This window comes from Castor canadensis, chromosome 12 (assembly GCF_047511655.1).
Source record: "Castor canadensis chromosome 12, mCasCan1.hap1v2, whole genome shotgun sequence".
Classification (NCBI taxonomy): Eukaryota; Metazoa; Chordata; class Mammalia; order Rodentia; family Castoridae; genus Castor; species Castor canadensis.
The window spans coordinates 452743-472823 of NC_133397.1; positions in this window are offsets into that span (position 1 = coordinate 452743).

Sequence of the window (20081 nt, forward strand, 5' to 3'; positions counted from 1 at the left end):
AGCTGCCCACCCTGGTGACCGAGCCCTGGGCCAGCTCCTTCTCTGCAGAGCAACAGAGCAGGTGGAAGGAGATGGGGACTTGGGAAGGGGCTGTCAGTGTTCAGCTTTACTTCTTGTTCCAATAAGGAACCAGTTCCCCAAACAGGGTTGGCACCAAGACACATGGTCAGGGATAGTAGAAATGGAGGGACACCCATGCTCCCTTATGACTCCGCAGGTCAGGAAACATCCGGGCCACCATGATCATCTGTGCCAAGGTCAGGACCTGCTTTCTACAGAAGGATTCCAGACTCTCTGCCTGGGGCTGTGGTCAGAGCCACCCATAGCTTCTCAAGCCCTGCTTATGTCTGTCCTTACCTTGAGTGTTGCCGGCTGTCTGTGCATCAGAAGACAGAGGTCACTCTCAGCTGCCCCATGTAGACACCACCCTGGCTGAATCCCCCGTGGCCCATACTTCCACTTCCAGTGGAATCCTTGCCACCTCTGCTTCCAGTATCCAGGCAGGTGCTGGGGGATGGTGTTGGAGTGACCCTGGGCACCCTGCAGCTCTGGAACTGAAGGGAGGCCACCGAGGGCAGGACTCCTGGCTGACCTGGCCCTGCAAGCTCTGAGCTCTGAGCTTCCTAACCTGTATGCCAGGGTTGGTGACAAGTATAATAATATAATATATATTATATATATAATAATAGTATCTGGTGATCCTGGAGGGCCAGGGCCCTGAAGATGGCCAGGTGCATCTCGGGGAGGGTTCATAAGATAGGGAGTGTAAAGTGTCTCCTCCAGGGATTTGCCTCCTGCTGGACTTAGTTCCCAGGACCAAGGAAGAGGCCGCAAATCCTCTACGAGCCCTTGAGAGTTTGCCTTCTGCTGGTTGGCTCAGGACTCTCCGAGTCCTCTGACTCAAGCAGTACCTTGGGAAGCTGCCCAAAGGACACATTCCTGAGGACACCATGGCCAGTCATGTAAGCAGATGACCAAGGGCCAGGCTCTGGCTGCCTCTCAGTGCCTGGCTTGGATGATCATTGGACCCACAGAAGTGCCTGGACTTGCATCACAGTGTGATCTTTCATTCCCACCAAACACAGATCAGCAACAACCCAGAAGTCAGTCATTAGTTGGGTTACTGACCCAGGAGGAGCCTCGGGTACCTGGTCACCTCAGTGTGTGCTGACTGCATGATTCTGGCCCTATCCTGCTGTCCAGTTCCTCCATTAGTTTCAGCAGAGCCATTTGCAATAAAGCATCTAAGAGCATGCTCATTTTATTCACCTTTCCAGAGGAGAAATGAGAGTTGGGTTTGCATTTCCTGGAAATGCATAAATATATTGTCCAGGCAGGATGCTATTTGAAATAGGAAGTGTCTCTTTTGCTAGCTGTCACCACCTCCCAGCCAGCCTGATCTCCTCGTTCAGCTACTTACCACCTCCCCAGCAGGCCTGACCTCCTCAGTCAGCTGGTCAGGCCTGACCTCCTTGGTCAGCTGGTCACCACCTCCCCAGCACGCCTGACCTCCTCAGTCAAGCTAGTGACTACATCCCAGCAGGCCTGACCTCTTTGGTCAGCTGGACACCACTTCCCCAGCCAGCCCAAACTGTTCAACTGGTAATTGCTTCCCCAGAAGTTCTGACCATCTTGTTTAGCTGGTTATCACTTCCCCGGCAGGCCTGACCACTTTGGTCAATTGCTCACCACCTCCCCAGCATGAGGTGACCTCCTCGGTCAGCTGGTGACCACCACCCTAGCAGGTCTGACCTCCTTGGTCAGCTGGTGACCATCACCCTAGCAGGTCTGACTCTTTGATCAACTGGTGACCACTGCCCTAGCAGGACCGACCTCTACTCCCGGCTCTGGCCTGATTCCTTGTTGCTGCCTAGCCTTCTCTTTTCCCCACTCCCTCTTCATTTAGCTGAAATATTCAGAAACAGCATCTTCTGTCTGTGTGGTCTTCAGCTATGCACTTGACCAGGACAGAAGTAGGAGGCCCCCTATGTTCCAGTCACCTGTTGCATGCTTGCTTCAAGAGGAACCCAATGACAGGAATGTTCTCCATCTCTGGAGAGACCTCCAGAGCCCTCCTGTGGGGCATTTCTCAAGATTGCACAGTCCTAATCTTGGGTTCTTCCATACTCTAACCACCCCTGTCCTTTGGTTTTTCCCTGCCCTGTTCTTAGTCAAGCTTTTCACTTTTGCTCAGACTCAAACATACACAGTACTCCCTAAGCCTCAGTGAGAAGATCCAAAAATACAAGCTGATCCTGTCAGTGGGTCTGCAATTGTGTATTTAGAATGACATGGACACTGGTATTGCTGCAGGGTAGCTGCCTACATTGAGTGACTCTGGCCCAGCCTTGAAGTTCCCTCAGTCCCAGGAGGAAGGTCCAGGAGGACTAGCTGATCTTGGACACTGGGCTGCCTGGCACCTCAGCTGGGTACTAGCTGGCAGCACCCACTACCCAGCAGCCAGAATCCACAGAATGTTTGAGAAAAGGAGATGTCATGCATAGTGATGGAAGAGAGAGGCTTTACTTCACACCATTCAATGTATTTTTCTGAGGATCATGGATGAGACAAATCTGTTATGTTGACTCTTCTTTCATAGGAAAAAATGTTTGTGAAAACCCATAATCATGGATGATGAAAGGTTCGTAGAGAAAATTAACAAGTTTACTCTCCGCTGATTTAAATTTGCAATGTATTATTGTTTTTCTACTTCTGCTTTTGGAGGAGTTTGTGGAAACATCAATCATGGCACATCTCATTATCTCAGTTTTGTTATTCGTTTCTTTCTTCCTTGTTAATCTGGGCATTTGCCTGCCTCCTTCATTTTCCTGCCTCAGTTCTTGTAACAGGTGTGCATGGGAAACCTTCCCTTGGCTACATCTTGACATGTGCTTTGCTTTGCAATGGTGATGTCATAAAACAGCTGAAGTGTGTTTGAGATTAGAGCATTTTGGGTTGGGGGTACTTGCTGTTTCTAGACAGGGGAACATGAGAAGCCAGCGCTCTGTCTGTGTGGGTAGCCTCAATTCCCAGGCCTGGGATGACCACACAGTGCCTCTATTGACACCACCCTCTGCTTTATTGGTTGCTGTAGGCAGTGCCATGTCATTGGGGGCAGTCTTGGGTGCAGGTGGGGACACAAGCATTTTTAAAATTTCTGTTTGCGTGTTTTTAATCAATCAAACAATTTCCTGCTTAAGTCAAAAATAACAGGACTCAAATTCCTACCTGTGCCTGCCCCAGAGAAACCGAGAGTCAAGGTAGAGTGTCAGATCCTGGGAAAGCCAAGCAGGGTGGGTGGGATGGAGAAGTTGAGTCACTGGGGATGACCCACTGTGGGGCCAAACTTTGAGCTAGGTTTTTGCTCAATTGAGACTTTAATGAGGGACAGGACTGCTCTCAGGATCCAGGGCAGAACTCAGCATAGTGGGCTGGCTCCAGTGTGAGTGGAAGAGAAGTAAAAGTGCAGTGTGATCAGCAGAAAATGCCCCAAAGACACCAGCTATCCTTCGGAACCATGAGCGTGCTTAGCTGAGCGGCTGGAGCACCAGGGCTACAGGTGGAATGAAGGTTGCTGGCCAGCTGACCTCAGGAGAGGGAGATAGTTCCAGATTATCTGGTGGCCAGCTGACCTTAAGAGAGAGAAGTCATTCTGGGTCACCTGTTGTCCAGATGACCTCAGGAGAGGGAGGTCATCCCAGATTATCTGGTGGCTGGCTGACCTCAGGAGAAGGAAGTTACCCTAGGTTACCTGGTGACCAAGGCTATCCCAAGGATGCTTCAGTGAGGAGCCTGGACAACTGAGGGGGACATTGTGAGAAGTCCTCATCCTGTTGCCAGCTTTAGGGAGTAGGGGCCATAGCCAAAGACATGGGAGTCCTGGTAGCTGGTGAGGCAGAGATACTTCTGCCATGGAGCCTGCAGAAGAAAACAGTCCTGTCCATCTGAGTTTCAGTCCAGAGGCCCATTTCAGAATTCTGACATCCAAAATTATAGGATGAAGACCTTGTGGTGTTTGAAGCCACAGGACCTTGGGGAGTTATGGTGGCAACAGGAGATGGACCAAGGCAGGGACTCCACAGATGGCTCTGGATAGCTGTGATTTTGGTGCACATTAGATGCTGTCATCTTTCTACCTCTGTGACAAAATACCTGAGTTAATCACCTTATAAGAATGAAAGGTTTATTTTGGCTCATGTTTTTAGTGGTTTCGGTCCATGGACCACGGGATCCATTGCTTTTGGGCCTATGGTGAGGCAGCACACCATGGCAAGAACACAAGGTGAAGCAAGCCCTGCTCACCTCAAGAAGGAGAGGAGAGAAGAGAGAATAAAGAGAGGAAGGGACCAAAGTCCCAATGTTCCCTTTAAGGTCACATCCCCAGTGACCTAACATCTTTTCATTAGGCCCCACCTCCTAAAGGTTTACCACCTCCCAGTGGCACCACAGACTGCATACCAGGCTGCCAACACATGGATTTTGGGGGATAGTCCATATCCAAACCATGGAAGATGGCCACTGGTGTTCTCAGAAACCTCACACATGGGTGGTCTCCCCAAACCGTGTGCCCAGGTCTGTGCCTACCATATTGGTACACACCTCTATCCGTCTGACTTCCATTTCTAGGTCAAAGTCTACTAATTCTTTTGTATCCTGCTGTCCAGGTCTTCTCAGCTGCCACGACAGTGCAACAGTCAGTGTGGCTTAGACCACAAATGTTCATTTCTTACAGTTCTGAGTCCAGGTGTGGAAAACTTGCTGTTGTGTCTGTCTCTGGGTCACAAACACTGTCTTCTCACTGTAAAATGATGTCAGTCAAGGGCAGAGAGAGGAAGGCAGTTCTCCAGTGACTGATTCATTCTGGAAACACTCAGAGAGTCACTTCCTAGTTTGCCTTCTCACCTGACCCACTGTGACTATGATAACCACAAGTACAAGCCAGCAGCTGAGAAGACAAAGTTTATCCATGGTCATGAAGCCAGTTGTTTGGATCTAAGAACACCATGCAAGGATGGAAGCAAACCAGCACATAAGGCTCGTTTTAGTCATTGTTGTCTACCTATTTATTTCCACATTCCTTTATCACCACATATCAGTTAGATGCTTTCTCACCAGTGAGATATTTAAGAATTAAATATAGGATAAGATTGGGCTGCTTACAACCATTTAAAAAAGTGCAATCCAAATTTTTACCTAAAATGAGAATTTCATGTTCTATTATCCAGGGCATTCTGGTTTTTCCCTCCAATATTTATTGGGTCTTCTGCAAAGTTTTTGATGTTCAAAAGTCGAAAAGGCCAAGGAATGATTTCCTACACACTTGGAAGGGTAACTGTCTCCTTTCTAAAAGCAAATTGGTTCCACCCCAGACAGAGCACCGAGCAGTATGTGGTCACCTTCTGGTCATCACCCAGGGCCCCTGTTGGTCAGCAGAGTAGCTTCTTGCAGCTCCCCAAAGGCACAGACACACTTCTGCCCAGCTGGGCTCCGGCCTTCTTCACTGATGACCCTGCTATGCCTGAGATCATTCAGGGCCCAGAAACAGAAACTTTTCTGATTATTTCACTATATTATTGGACAATTCACCTCTGATAACAAGATAAATGCAAGGTTTGAAAAGTTTATTCTTTTCTTATGGTTTAGTATGTTGAAAAGAGGCTGAAGAATTGTAGTTATCAGGGTTATAAGAAATGTAACTTCAGAAAGTGATTTTCTAACCTTACCATCTTTGAAAAATGAGAGAAGGAGGAAGCAGCAAAAGAATGTTCCCTGACCCTCATTGCAGAGTGGTTGGAGGGCCTTAGAAGAGGGTGGTCTCTGGGTTCATATGGGACACAATCCTCACAGCCCTGCAGCTCAGGAGCTCGTAAAAACAGTGCATTTGCTTAGCTTCTTTTGTACCTCAGTTTAATCCTGGTCATATGGGATTATTTGCTTCACTAACAAATAATGCGTATATCCCAGCTCACTTAAGGAAGTGAAATGCTTTATGTTTCTGTGGTGGTTTTCTGTATTTTACTGGTAGGTAAAACTATCAAAGTGCATCAGGGTTGAAACCCTACAGTTCACATGGCCCCAAGGACCCCTTTTCCACACCAGGACACCTCCTCCCTCACACCGGGACCCTCCCCACACATACACCAGGACCCTCCTCTCCCATCTCTTTATCAACACAGGAGTGTTAAGGAGGCCCACCTGTACTTATAGGAGGAGCGACATGAAGAAACTCAAGCATAGGTAATTTGCTTCTTTTGATAACATCCTCCTAACCTTAAAACACAGAGGCCTTCACACACATACCGATTTCGGATTCTCACAGGGATCTGAGGTTCTAATCTCAATCCCAGCACAGAGTACATTACAATCGTCGATATTTGCGTATTCTTTTAATGAGAGGTTACTACTTTTCAATAAGAAAGTTGATTACCTAATAGTCACTCACTTTCTCCTGAGCCTACTGCTATTTTATTCCAGAACTAAAGCAAGATGACTTCATTGTACAATAGCTGACCCACTAGCTTAGAATATAATAGTAACTGACCACAAAAACCCTTTCCCTTCAATAATCAGCCTTTCCTGCCCAGTCTGATTAAAATACTGCTCAGTTTTCATGTGCAGTCAGATTATGAACTGTCTGACTTTATTTTTCCAACACTTAGCTCAGCAACTTTGCATGCTATGTGCTCCCCCGTGTTCTCTGTCACCAACATCTGGCTCCCCCCTGACCTAGGAATGTCTTTTGGAGACTGTTGATGACTGTTAGAAAGGAGGAATGGATCTGAAGACCCCCAGCCACACCTGTCCTCCACCTCGTGGTCTGCACTGGGCAATGTTCCTGGTTACTCATCAGTCATCCAATAGGTGTATACACCAAAACCCGATGCCTAGAAAAAGTATTCAACAGGCTGTGTGGAGCTTCTGCTTTCAGCAGGGATGTCATGCCTCCGTGTCTAGTAATCGGGCTGTAGACCTATCTTTCCCCTCAATAACAGATCCACTGATAGCATTACAAAGAATTTCAGTCATTTGGGGTTAATAAAGAGAAGAATTCAATTACCAACACCTAGTCTCATCTTCCTGTAAGTCATAGCCATGTTTGATTCTAAACTGTTCCTCACACTCCCAGCTGGACTGGACCTGAGGGTATTGCAAGGGGTGGAGGAGGCCAAGGTCAGTTCTGTAAGGCTCTTCTGCTGCCTGTTTCTTTCCCTGATGTGGCCAGCTGCCGTCTCCATCTAAATAGCCCCAAACCTGATGGGAGCAGGTTGTTCCTTCTGCTGGTTCTCTGACCAGCCAGGCCTTGAGGTTGGCGTAACTATGGGTGTGGCACCTAATACTGGCTCCTGGGGTCCAGTGAGGTCCTCTTATTTCAGATCCCCAGTAGTGGCCCCTTTGTGATGTCAAATCCTAGTATGATCCAGGTGGGGTCACATTTGGAATCACTCTTGGATTTTGCCATCCAAAGAAGCTTCATCTAGAGTCATAGCTTTTCTTACTAGGTCTGCCCCTTTCTCTAAACTGATTTAAATTTAACTGATGGTGAAGGAGAGGCATGTGATCTTCCTGTTGTGTCTCAGTGGTATTGTGGGGGGTAACTTGTCTTTTTCTTCAAAGAAATAGCAACCCAGGTAAACCCACTTTAAAGCAGCAGCCCATTATGCTTGCTTAACTGGTGCCTTTCCCGAATGTTAAATGTTAACCCTGCCCTTTACCTCGTCTATAGTCAGTTGGGAAAGACTGTGAACCCTGACTCCTACCAACAGGAGAAGGGGGCAGTTTTGCATCAAAGATAAAAACCAGAGCAGACTTCCCACTAAGTGTGCTTGCTTATCAGACCTATGTTGGTGGTACACACTTCTGCAGAAGTAAAATGCTTTGTATAAATAAGACTGACTCCCAAGTCTCATTTCTAACAGTATGACACGATATTTTTCTTACAGTGACTTTCGGTCCTTTCCTCACCTTTGCTATCAAGCAGCATCCCAAGAACCTTTACTTAACAGAATGACCTAATTTTCTTGTTTTTGAGAAATCTGTACTCTGTCTTCAGAAGCCTGTGTGATCTCTACAGGAACCTCTACAGGACAGCCTAACAGAGGCATTAGGGGTCTTCTGAGGGTCCCACCCGCTTGCTATGAAACAGCATTATTGTATTATTATCACAATGACACAACTATAGCTCATATGGCCTTACTCTCTCTTCACAGTTTTGGGTCTCTGCTAATCTTAGGTTGGAACCTCAAGTGAATTTTCTGTTCATCATAAGATCCGTGCTGGGAACAGTGACTGGAGTTAGTGTGTGCCGAGCCATGCCAGCCCTTGTCCTTCCTGGTGCTGCCACACCCATGCACACTGATAGGCATGCCACCAGCCCGCTGCTGACTACAGGCCACCAGTGGTCATACAGGCAGCTGTGTGAAGTCCATGAACAGCCAATATGACTACAGCGACCATCTACTCAGACTGTCTCTGTTGCACAGGTTTGTGGCACCCAGAGAGACTGGGATTAGCACCAGGGGAGCTCCAGGAACAGGGTGCAAAGCCAGCCTGGTGAGGCAAAGGGCCATGCTGGGCTCTGCACAGCATCTACTCTGAGCTGTGAAAGCGGGTCCAGGTCATGACACAGCATTGGCACAGCTTTATGAGACACTGACTGCTTTTTCATCCCCATGTGGCCACATGCTGGTGGGGTCAGCTTGGCTCATATCGCTGTTCCATGCATGTTAGAAACTTCAGCCCCTTTCCATGGTGGTGCAACTCCCTTGGTACCAGCACAGAACACTGTGCCTTTCCCCATCCACCCCTCCACAGGTCCAGTACCTTTCATGAGGAAAAAAGGTTTGCGGTTTTTCCTGCTTCGTAATTCACAGAGGTTTTCCTCAGGTTCTTATGGTTATGATCATAGGAGTCCTTCTGTCCTATGTGGTAAAGGACTGCTGGAGGATATCACAGCTCAGTGGGACTCTGCACTCAACTGAGCCAGGACCTGGAACCCTGAAGTCTTGGAGACCCCAAGAACCAATTTCTGACTCCATCATATCTTTCCCTGGAAGGATGTGGTGAGTATGCAGGCTGAGCCCAGAAATTTCCTGAAACATCACTCATATTCCTATTCTACCCATAACCCCTCCAGCCACCCAGCATGTCACCAGCCTACCCATGCTGTCATGTTCTTCCCCTCAGTAAAATCAAGAAGGAACAGAGGTCCTACTCAGGAAAGGACAGGGGTCAGTTATGGAAGGAACGTGAGGTATGAATGGAGGATTGGCAGGAGATCTGCCTGAGAAAGTGGCAGAGGCCAGAGCTGAGCATGGAGACCCGGCTCAGGTGCTCACTCTTGGAACTGTAGGTTAGGGAACACCCTTGAGCCACCTGGGAATGCTTGAGGAAGTTCATCTCAAAGACACGGCTGTATGTGGGAGCCATCACCATACAAATGTGACCTGTGACTTGCTGGGCTGGCTGACCCCGGCTGGGCTCTGCATAGCTCTGGATTACTGCTGCATGGCAGGGCTGGGGCAGCCTGGGTCCCTCAGCTTAGAACTCTAAGCTGTGGAGCTCTGACTTGGAATATGATCTTGGGGCTCTGGAGATCAAGAAGGTTGCAAAAATGCCTTCACACCAAGCCCTACAGTGTCTTCTTTTGGAAAATCTGTTGCCAAAAGAAGTCAGTGGTGAGCTTACCACCTGGGAAGCGGAGGAGAGAGTGGATGTCTGGGGAAAGCCTGCCGATCTATTGCTCACTCAGGAAGCAAGGCTTGGCAGACTCTGTAGGTCCTAGTGAAGGGGAGACTTCACTAAGGTGAGTGGTGGGAGTCTAAGAGCACCCACATCAGCAGAAGTGGGTGGTCTTGGAGGACCTTGGTCGAGAACATCTCAGGTTCTTAGTGTCCCAAACAAAGAATTGGATGGAAACATACAGGTTGCAAAGTAGAGCAGAATTTTATGGCGAGAGAGCATGAAAGCAGAAAGTACACTCCCCAAAGGAGGCGGAGGGGAGTGAGCTCTGAACAAGGTGGTTTAAGAGCTGCACCTGTAGCTCAAGAGCACGGGTATCTTGGTTTGGATGGGTGTACAAACGTACACTGCACAGGGGGAGCAAGGGGAGGAGATTTGGTGGTCCTCAGGCTTTTGGTGATTGACTGTGCATGTGAATCCAATCAGCTATATTAGGGGCTCTTATTTGCCTGCCCCAGTTTGGGTCCAGATGAAAATGCTGTTTCAAAAGGGGGCCTTTTGGGGCAGTTCTGGGTAGAACGAGACCCTGTGAGATAATCTGTGAGGAAGCCATTGTTCCCCATGACCTGGCTTGGATACTTTCCCCAGGACTAGGCTACTTCAGAAGAGGGATCGCTCTGCATAAGGCTGGGCTTGCAGATTGCACACCGCCCACCCCGACACTCACTCTTCATGGCTTTACACACTGCAAGTGTGCAGGCTCCTGGCTGAGGCTCTTCCCCCTCAACTTCCCCTGGTTATCCAGAGATGACCAAGCGCAGGTCATGACCTTATTACAGTGCTTCTCCTTTTCTGTAGCTCAAACACCATTTAAAGCCAGGGAAGCACGATGCATCTTTATGAGTTTTGTACTGAGTTTGTAGCTTTTCCCCTGTCCTGTCCAGGGCCATCTCGGTCACCTCAGGTCACATCACACTGTCACCCACTGTGCAGCTACAGTCCCTCAACTCAGCCTTCCTGAGACCAGGCTGATTCACGGTGGTCTAGGTTGGCTGCAAATGTCCAATTTTGACAGAGTCTCTTGTGACATGTCTCTTGTCACACTGCTCTTATTTGTATGAGAATCGTACACTTACACACCTACTTAGAAGTCACACAAGTCCCTAAACACTTTTTCACACCATGGGGTCGACACAGACAGCAGAAGTAGCTGCCTAGCCAAACAGAAGTGAGTCACTGTTGGGTCTCTGGTGACTTCAAATTCTTCATGAGGGTCTCCTGCCCAGAGAAGGTGCACGAGGACGATGTAGAGCACGTGGTGAAGGATCCAGGCCACAGAGCCCACCACCACTTCTATGAGTGCAGACGCCCTACTGCCTTCTTTCTGTCCCTACAGACAGACAGCAGTGGTTCTGAAATATGTGCCCATCTCAACTGACATGTCAGCCTAGGCCACACAAATATTTGCTCATGCTGAAAGCCAAAGGCTTTGCTTCTCAACCAAACCCTTCCTACTTTCCGTCCACCACACCATCCCCGATGTGTGATAGCTCCTATAATAAATCACCTCTAATATGATTTCATAATGACATCATAATGTTGTGTGGTGACAGAGACAGAGTGGGAGGTGGTTCACAGATGTGTGTATACCACACAAATGGGAGAGGGCAGGGCCAGCTGCAGCTGTCCTCACATCTGTGTGTCACCGAACCATAGCTGGAACCTACAGCTTCCAGACACTTAGCCAGCATCTGGGCTCTTATAGCTCTTCATGTACAGATCCTGCTTCCTGAGGAATCTTAAGGATGCCCTGGACAGGGCACGTCTTCTCTTCCCTCTTATTCCTCAGGATCCCAGGATCGCTAGCTCCAGCAGAGATAGGACCCCTGAGTTGAGGGACCTCCCCTATTGAGTGGCAGGAGCATGTCACCAAGCCCAGTGTCTGTTTCAGTCTGGAGCCCACAGGAGCCATTTCTGCCAAGTGTCATCCCTGGTTCTCATCTCACAGGGGGTCAGCCCCTGACTCTCAGAGCCTTACAACTTCTGTGGCTCAGGTCACAGCCTGTGTGCGTCTGACAGGCCTCCTCACTTCAAGGCTTCCCCCACAGTTTCCAGGGCATCTCTGCAGCAGGCTGAGGTCTGGGGGATCCTGCAGGTGTCAAGAGCCCAGCCAGAAGAATGGCTTCGGGCACTGCTGCCCATGTACCACAGCCCAGAACCTGTCACATGGGCTGGAACCTGTCAGCCACACAGCCAAGAACCTGGATTCAGTCCCAGCACCAAAAGGTAGTTAAAAAATAAAACCTTTTCATAAAAGGCAACAGACCCACACGTGTAGGATAATTTGATGTTGTAAACACACATTTTTGTGAGGTACTCATTGGCTCGGTCTCTTCTTTTCCATTGCTGACTTGGACCACATTTGCTTTGCTCCCGGTCAGTGCCGGTGTCCACATGAGACATATGGTGGCTGTGCGTCCACAATTCCCTCCTGGGAGACTAACACGCGGGGCACTGAGAACTCTTCCTCCTGATTTTGAAATCTCTCTCTCATTACTTATAAAATTATATTACTTACAAAAGCGTATTTTTCTTTCCTTTTTCCTCTATAAACTTACAGGAAACTCAGCTCCATGAATTGGAGCTTTCAGTCCATCTCACTAAGGTGTCACTCAGCACAGAAAGGGTTTGCAAAAACAACGCATCACATCTTCTCAGAAGCTTTGCCTGAGACAACGTCCTTTTTTTAATTGTTTTATTATTCATATGTGCACACAAGGCTTGGGTCATTTCTCCCCCCTGCCCCCACCCCCTCCCTTACCACCCACTCCGCCCCCTCCCTCTCCCCCCCCTCAATACCCAGCAGAAACTATTTTGCCCTTATCTCTAATTTTGTTGTAGAGAGAGTATAAGCCTTAATAGGAAGGAACAAGGGGTTTTGCTGGTTGAGATAAGGATAGCTATACAGGGCATTGACTCACATTGATTTCCTGTGCGTGGGTGTTACCTTCTAGGTTAATTCTTCTTGATCTAATCTTTCAAACTCAGTTCCGGTCTTCCGCCAGAGGGCACAGTCTCCCTCTCCATCTCTTGAGAAGTCATATTCCCAGACAGCTTCCATTCATTTTAAGAGGATCCATTCTTCTCCTTTGGTAATCTTACTTCCTAATGATATTCAAATTATTTATGCAACTGTCATATTTCTTACTTAAACACTTGCATTTCAGTGTACACTGTGAAGGGCGGTAGGGTTTATAGATCTATTTTAAGTTCACTCTGGCATGAAAAGAAAGTGGGTGTTAAATTTTGTAGGTCTTTGGCATCTGACCTTCCCGCTTGCCAGGCTCAAGCTTTCAATAGAGTTTCCAGTTTCTGTTCTTGGAAATCTTTCACAGATCTTCACCCACTTTTTTATTTGTCTTATTGCCTGCCACTGTCAGGAGAAATGTGGAGATGTAGAGTGATGGGGTCTTTGGTCAAACTTTCCATCCCTGAGGACTTGGCTCTCTTCTCTGGCTACCCCTGTGGGCAGGAAGACCCCATGCAGCCACGGAAGTCCCTGCCAACTCTGGGAGCGGGGAAGGGAAGGCTGTCAGGGGTGGTTTGAGGATGCCACCAACACCCTGTTGCCAACAGAATCCTGTCCCTCCTCCCCACACTGGTGCTTTTGTTTCAGCCACGAGACTGGAGGGCTCAGCACCTCCTGGAGAATGGCTGACCTCCTGGAAGTGGCCATGATAATCACAGGGGTCTGATTTTGATTAGTGACAGTTGTGGAAGGAAATGGTCTGCCTCTTCTTAAGTGGGGTTCTCAACATAAGAGGGAGAGCCCCCACTGGAGATCTGGTGACATCGAAGAGTGATTACACAGAGGGTAAGAACCAAGCAAGGCACGTCAGCTGCAGTATTTCGATGGCCACATGATAAATGGCCCAAACTCATGAAAATAAAGGTCATTTTTCATTCAACACACTGTGACAGAGTTGTCACTGAGAATTCTGATCCGAAGATGCCTGGATCTTGTGTTCTGGGATGGACAAATCCAATCAGAACACGTGAGCCACCTCCAGGCCAGGCTTAGAGTTTTAACTATTAATTTTGTTCTGTTATTTTTTATTTTTAGTGCTCTAAATATTTCTAAGTTGGACATCTCTGACTTTCATTCTACCATTTTCTTTCTACAACTTTTTCCTCATTTCCTTCTGTATTATAATTCCCTTGGTTAATTTTCTGCTTTTCTTAAATGCTTTGTACTGAAATTCTTCGATAAACTTTTTATTTTAGAAGATTTGAGACTTGTAGCAAAATTGTGAAGATAGTATAGAGAGGGCTTCCATATATCCCACACCCATTCTGCACTATTGTGAGCATTTTGTCTTGGTTCCATGATTAGAATCAATCAAACAATATTGATAAAATAATTATCATCAATTAAATCCATTGCTTATTCAGATTCCCTCAGTTCTGACCAATGCTCCTGTCCTGCTCCAGGGTCCTATCTGGGTCTTCCCATGAAACTGAGTATTTGTCCTCACTGGGTTCTTCTCGTCGGTGGGGTTCCTTAGACCTTCCTGTGTTTGACGACCTGGACGGTGTGAGAACTGGAGTTGTATGCAATTTAACCCAGGTGGGATTTGCTGGGCATTTTTCTCAGGATGAGCATAGGTCTCTAGCTGGTGGCACTATCTGGGGACATTCTGAAAACTTTAGGAGGTAGCCTACCCGAAGGAAGTAGGTCATGTGGTGGGTCTTTGAGGGGAAACCTCTCTCTCTCTCTCTCTTTCTCTCTTCTTCCTGTCTGCAATGAGGTGAAGAGGCTTCCCCCACCATGATGTTCTGCCTCACAACAGGCTCAGGGAAGAGAAGGGACAGAGAATAGAAAATTTTGTGAATAAGAGCAAAAATGAGTTTATGCACAACCCCATATCAAGACTCACTGGAAAACTGAGCGTGCTTGGGAGGCAGGGGTGCAAGGAAAGGAGGGAGAGAGGAACCAGAGCAGAGACCAGGGAAAGGTTGCAACATAGAGGTGATCTAAATGAAAAGTGCACTGTGTAACAATTTTTTAATTTTATTAAAAAGATTTTTTTGCTTGCTGTGCTAGAGGTTCAAACCCGGGGCCTTGCTCATGCTAGGCATGTGCTCTACATTGAGCTACATCCAACCCCCAAAGCTAAATCTTAGCAGTCAGCTGTGCAGCCAACTGAAATATGCAGTGAAGAATATCAGATCAAGATGGATTACAGATGAAGTGTGAAAACCACCTGCTGAGCTTCCAGAAGGGGTGCAGAGATGCTCTCCTGTGCTACAGGGTAGGGAGAGAAGTCTAAAATTATACAAAAAGCTCTGGCTGTAAAGAAAGAGGAGCTTCCATTTATCAAAGAGCACATGCCTACTGCTTTAAAAAGCCAGGCATGGTGGTGGGCACACCTGTAATCCCAGCCCTTGGGGAGCTGAGATTCATGGTCAGAGTTAGTCCTTCTCAGAACTTCATCTCCTGGGACTTCCTCTTCTGGTGACTTTATCCAGCCCCATTGCTTCAGGCACCACCTGGGCCGGCAGATGTCACCTCTAACCTGACCTGGGTGCTCCTCCTCTGAGTCAGCGTGTGCACCTGGGTGTCTCAAGGCCACTTGGTCCCCTTCCCTTGGCTCTTGGCCCTCAGTGAGCAGGGCCACCATTCAGCATGGCACACACTACAGTGCTTTGGTGCTTTCTCCTTGGCATCATGGTGGCTCATGCCCGTGTTTTTTCCATGTGTTTGTGAATTGTTTCATTGTCTCTCTAAGGCACTGTGAGCTCCATTGCTATAGGAATTATTCTGGCCTGACCAAGATCATTTCCCCAGCACATAGTGGACACTCAGCGTGGTGGCTGAATTAGTATTTATGTAAGTGAACAAATGGCTTTCCCCATCCTGGTGGTGACAAGACATGTCCCCACCCTCCTTTAACAGGTTGGACGTTGGTGGCCTCAGTGCCGGGGAGGGGGCCTTGGGCTCCTCTCTCCTCGGTGTCTAGCCAGCACTGTGCTCCCATCATGAGAGGCAGCCTCCACCTCACCGGCCTCTCCAGCCTCTGTCACTCCACAGAGTTCTCATCCTGTTCCCTCACCTCCACCCCCACCAATCAAAATCAAGGTTCTTCATGCAAAATCTGAATTTTCTTAGTTTAGTTATCATTGTTTAAATTAGATGTCTCAGGATTCCCCATTTTTACTTTGACCACATATACTTAGGGACAAGATAAAATGAAAGTCCACCATAGGCTACCGTCTCCTCTTTACCCCATAGAGGGAAGGGCATTTGACTTTTCTGAAGATATCAGTGAGTGAGCAGAGAGACATTAAACCGACTGTGGGATTTCTCACAGACGTTCCAGATAAGAAAGTAAACAGCACTGTGTTTAGAGTGGAGGGGTTTTGGACTTGGCGTGTTGTTTATCAGATCACCAGATGGATCTTATCACAGGAAAACAGATTTCATTTTGAAACACGTACTTTTGAGAGCCATCTAAAATTCAATGCGTGTGCTGAACCTTCAAATGTGTTTGAAGGAGTTTTTCCTGATGGAATGAGTTTCACTCTATTTTTCCCATTTTGGATCAGGCTGCCTGCACCACGCAGCTAGGATGAGGTGGGCCCTTTCCTTTCATGTCCAGTCTCAGATGAGACCCCAGAAAACTCCTCTGACCGCTCTGCTTCCAGCTATTCTGGGGACCCTGTGTCCATCCTTTCTTCAATCCTGTGCTGCTGGTTTCCCAATAATTGCACCTTCAGTGTGGCTGAAGTGATTGAAAAATTGTGAATGCAATCATGAACAACACATAAAATAAAATTCCTAAAATACTGATAATCAAAAAACCCTGTGGTTAAAAGGCCCACGGCTCGTGCACGCAGCCTGCATGGGGGACCTAATCACATGGACTCAATTCATGCAGCCAGGTTATGGCGTGGGCTGCATCAGACCTCTTCAGCCTGACGTCGCTGCATGTTTGATCTGCCCAATTCCAATTCTTTCTCCGACTTTACCATTTAGTTTTTCATGACTTGCTCTTCATTTCAAGCTGTAGGTGTGCTGCCCCCATCTTGGGTCATTTGAAGACACACACACACCAGGGGACCACGGCCTTCTGTCTGGCCTGCATGGTTCTGACAGGAAACCCACGGTTCACTTAACCTAGTTGATAATCCCGTGTGTGTAAGGCATGACCTTTCTCTTACTGAGTTCGAGATCTCTGTCTTTTGGAAGTTTGATTTTACTGTGTCTGTGCAACTGATTCTCACTGCAGTGGTGGCTGTTGCTTTCTTTAGAGCTGTGGGAACCTGGACAGGGCAGGGTAGGTTTGATGCTTAGCTGTTTTTGAAAATATGTAACACCTGGATTAATTGCAGCCCTTGGTAGTTGGTTCTCACCACTTGGCCGTCGTTCCTGTTACTTGGACGAAGGCAGAATTTGGAGGCCTTTCTCTGAGGTTTTTACTTCTGCACTCAACCTGCTCGTTCTGGCCAGGTTTCCTAAATTCTGCCAGATGCAGAGTCTTTGCTGTGGCTCCCGTGTCCTTGTACGATGCTCCTGGTGACATTTGGTATCTTTCTTGCTGTACATTCAATCTGTTGGTGGAATAAACAACAAAACTACCTTGCCCTGGAATTTTCTTTACGGGGGAATTTTTGATGGTTGAATCAATCATTTTACTTGTCATAGACCTGTGTAGATATTTTTCTTCTTGAGGGAGGTTTGGTAATTTGTGTGTTTCGTCTTGGTTTCTAATTTGTTTTCTTGCAGTTTTTCTTAGCATTCTTTTACAATCCCTCCAATGTCTAGAGGATTGGTAGTGATATACTCATCATTTCTGAATTTAGTTATCTGTGACATCACTGCCTTCGTAGTCAACTAGCTAACGGTTTCTTAATTTTGTTTATTCTTCAAAGAGCCAGTTTTGGGTTTTTGTGTTGAGTCTGTTGTTTTTCTGTTCTCTGTTTGATGATTGCTCTGTGATTGTTGTGAATTCCGGGTTTAGGTGGCTGTTCTTTTTCTAGTTCTTTGATACGTAAAGTTAGATTACCAGCTGAGGTTTTCCTTCCTTCTTGTTTTTTTTTTCACCTTTAAGCCCTTCCAGCTATAAATCATTTTATTTTTTGCAGTAGTGGTGTCGAAACTTTGAGTTTTATTTTTCAGATAGGGTCTCATTTTTGCCTGGGGACAGATTTGGACTGTAATCCCTTTACCTCTGCCTTTTTCACGTGGCTGAAATTACAGGCTTGAGTCGCCCTGCCTTACTTGTTTTTTTTGAGGTAGGGTCTCTGACCCATCTTTTTTTCAAGAGAGTCTCTTATAGGATAGTGGTAATCTCAAACCACGATTCTCCCATCTTGGCTCTATGTAGCTAGGATTTCAGGTGTGAGCCACCACACCCAGCCTTATAAATCTCCCTTTGAAGAACACTTTCTTCACAGACCCTAAGTTTTGGTTAGCTCTGTTTTCATTCATTTCAAGGTATTTTCTAATTGCCCTGTGAATTTCTTTTCTATGTTGGTTAATTAACAGTGTGTTGTGTAATTTCCCTTATTTGTGAGTTTTTGAGTTTTCCTTCTGTTTCCATCATTCATTGTGGCTACAGAAAATACTCCCGATATTTCAGCATTCCTAGGTTTAGTGGGGCTTGTGTGGGGGTCCAGCATGTGGTTCCTGAAAGACAGGGATCCACGTGCACCAGCCATGACATCTACTCTTCCATCACTGGTGGTTTCCCATAGCGGCTTCTGGATCCACAGTGTTGGTCAAGCCCCATCTCTTTATCTGGAATAATTGATCTTTTTTTGTGGCTGTCCACACACCACCTGCTCCAGGTGTGAGTATACCACCCACTCCAGGCATATCTATACCACCTGCTCCAGGCACGTCTATACCACTGGTCCAGGTGTGTGAACACCACCTTCTCCAGGTGGGACTCTACCACGCGTTCCAGGAATGTCTATACCACCTGCTCCAGATATGTCTGCATTGCCTGCTCCAGGCATGTCTATACCACCCTCCCAGATCATAGCTATACCACCTGTTCCATATGTGTGTCTTAGCCACCTGCTCCAGGTGTGTCTACATTGCCTGCTGTAAGCAATGTAGACACAGAAGCCACCTAACAACAATCAGCCTTTTCATCTTTTTAGGTGAGAGTTGTAATTGTCCCCCATAAAATTATTAGATAATTTGAATTTTGAGACATTTATAACAATGCTTGTTACAATTAATTCTGTTACGGCCTTTTCGGAATATCTGTGCACATGTCGACTCAGTGAAGCAGCAATGGACAGATGTGGAAAAGCTGCTTCCTCCCTCTGAGTGCCTCTCTCCTGGGCTTTAACTCCACTTGTTAGACCACTTGGCTTGTGTCCAGTTTCATGTCCGTGCAGCACTGTAAGGCAGGATCTAAAGAGACGCCGGGTCCAACAGCACTTGAGAGCTCCTCCCCCTCTGCCAGCTACTTCAGAAGCAGGGGCCTCATCCACAGTCGCAGCTGCCCCTGCAGCCCACCTCGGCCCAGGATCTCCGCTCTGACCACTCTTCGTTCCCCCACCATGCTCACCCTGTCCTACCCCGCTGTTCTCTGCTATCCAGCATTGTGAGAGAGCCAGAGAGCCTAACACACATCTGAATCTGTGTTCATATCGGGGTAGTAATCTTGTCACTTTAACATATAGATGTCAGAGCCCAGGTAGCAAGAGCTCTGATTGTCACCTGACCCTGTGAAAGTTCCTGAAATGCTCTGAGCCTTGACTTTCTCTAGAAAATGGGGATCATTTCTCTATGGCAATGTGTTTAGGAAAGGCCACAGAAACTAAAAGTCATTCCAGTTCAATGCCATTTATTATCTGCAATCATTTGGCATATTGGTACTCAGCCAGTCCCCCACTCTATGGAGCCTTCCGAGGCGCTGAAGTCTTGTGGAAGCTGGGGGAGCTCCTGAGGCGGAAGGCTCCTGAGGTGGGGGATCCATAGTGGAGCATGTGCTCCGTAACCAGTTCACTGGGCTTGAGTCCAGCCCTGTGTGACCTGAGGCAGGTCTGCCTTGGTCTGGGTTGATTCATTCATAAACTGAGCTAACACATGACAAACCATTCATCCATATGAAACTGGTCACAGAGCACCGTATTCTAGCTTTTATGATTTCAAAATATCATTAAGAAACACAATTTCAGCCAGGCACAGGTGGCTCATGCCTGTAATCCTAGTTACTTGGGAGGCAGAGATCAGACAGAAGTCAGCCTGGGAAAATAGTTCATGAAAGCCTACCTTGAAAAAACCCAGCACCAAAAAGGACTGGTGGAGTGACTCAAGGTGTAGAGCACCATCTAGTAAGTGTGAGGCCCCGAGTTCAAACCCAATACCACCAAAAAAAAAAAAA